Source organism: Myotis brandtii, unplaced genomic scaffold (genome assembly GCF_000412655.1).
Source record: "Myotis brandtii unplaced genomic scaffold, ASM41265v1 scaffold104, whole genome shotgun sequence".
NCBI classification, from domain to species: Eukaryota; Metazoa; Chordata; class Mammalia; order Chiroptera; family Vespertilionidae; genus Myotis; species Myotis brandtii.
In genome coordinates, this window is record NW_005353497.1 from 835140 (window position 1) to 836768 (window position 1629).

The following is a 1629-nucleotide window of genomic DNA, read 5'->3' on the forward strand; positions in this document are numbered from 1 at the left end:
ACCAGGCCTGCAGGGGAGGACAGTTAGGGGTGACCAGGCCGGCAGGGCAGTTAGGGGTGACCAGGCTGGCAAAGGAGGGCAGATAGGGGTGACTGGGCCAACAGGGGAGGGCAGTTGGGGGTAACCAGGCCTGCAGGGGAGGACAGTTAGGGGCGACCAGGCCGGCAGGGGAGGGAAGTTAGGGGCAATTGGGCCAGCAGGGGAGCAGTTAGGTGTTGATCAGCTGGCAGGGGAGTGGTTATGGGGTGATCAGGCTGGCAGGGAAAGCAGTTAGGGGCAATCAGGCAGGCAGGCAGGCAGGCAGGCGAGCAGTTGGGAGTCAGCAGTCCTGGATTGTGAGAGGGATGTCCGACTGCCCGTTTAGACCCGATCCCACCCACCGGGATCAGGCCTAAACGGGCAGTTGGACATCCCTCAAGGGGTCCCAGATTGGAGAGGGTGCAGGCTGGGCTGAGGGACACCGCCCCCCCTTTGCACAAATTTCATGCACCGGGCCTCAAGTTACCTTTTACTTAAGTTAAGGGCACATTTTCTAGCCTTTGGTTACCCCATAGACTTGTCCACATAGTCTTTGTGAGGAAGAAGAAAAAAATTTTAACAATAGAATATAAAATTTTTAAAGAATGCATTGAAGTTCTGCCCCAACTGGTTTTGCTCAGTGGATAGAGCGTCGGCCTGCAAACTGAAGGGTCCCAGGTTCCATTCTGGTCAAGGGCATGTACCCTAACCCTAACCCTGTCCCGGGTCCTGCTCAGGGTGCGTGCAAGAGGCAACCAATTGATGTGTTTCTCTCACATCAATATTTCTCTCTGTCTTTCCCTCTCTCTTCCACTCTCTCTAAAAATCAATGGAAAAATATCCTTGGATGAGGATTTAAAAAAATCTAAATTTATGCAAAAAATCCATGATGAACAAAATATAAAATTAATAAAGGTAAGTCCCACAGCATATCAGAACCTGAAATAAAAAATATGGACCTAATTAAAATAAAAAAGAATGCAGTGAAGTTCAACTCGGCTTCAGCATTTACTCAAAATCTGTTATTTAGCTTCAGCCCTTACAATGCTGAATAGTTGAATGCCTACTTAAAAATATTTGTGCATTTATCGCATATTTGATAGACTAACATGTTTCTTAGTCATTTCCAAAATTTTAACATTTATCTTGTACTTGATGCTTTGCTATTATAAATAATCCTGAATTGAATCTCTTTTTTTAGTTTATTACTTTTTTTTACCATGATAATTTCTAAAATGAAAATTACTGAGAAATCAAAGAATATGAACATTTTTAGAATCTTTAATTATATTTTCAAATTCCTTTTTGGAACTGTAATCATTTTGTATTTCCACCAGCAATATATGAGAGAGGATCCATTTTTCAACTCCTTGCTAATATATGTTATTTTAAAATCTTTGCTAATTTGATAAAAGAAAATGGTATGTTCTAATTAGCATGTCTGTGATTGCTAGGAAGTCAGATTTATTTTCCCAAATGTTTATTAGTCTTTCCCTTTTTCTCTTTCATTCTTGTTCTGTTTATGGGCTGAAGAGTCTTAATACTTTTTGATGAGCTTTTTATTTTTTAAGGCTAATATATATATATATATATATGTATATATATATATGT

The 1629-nt window shown here is 41.0% G+C and overlaps 1 protein-coding gene across 3 annotated transcripts in view; it reads left to right on the forward strand.

Moving 5' to 3' along the window:
* The window catches only part of SWT1 (SWT1 RNA endoribonuclease homolog), a 56291-nt gene that overhangs the window by 8104 nt on the left and 46558 nt on the right, over positions 1 to 1629 (forward strand). The gene's annotated exons all lie outside the window — the stretch shown is intronic.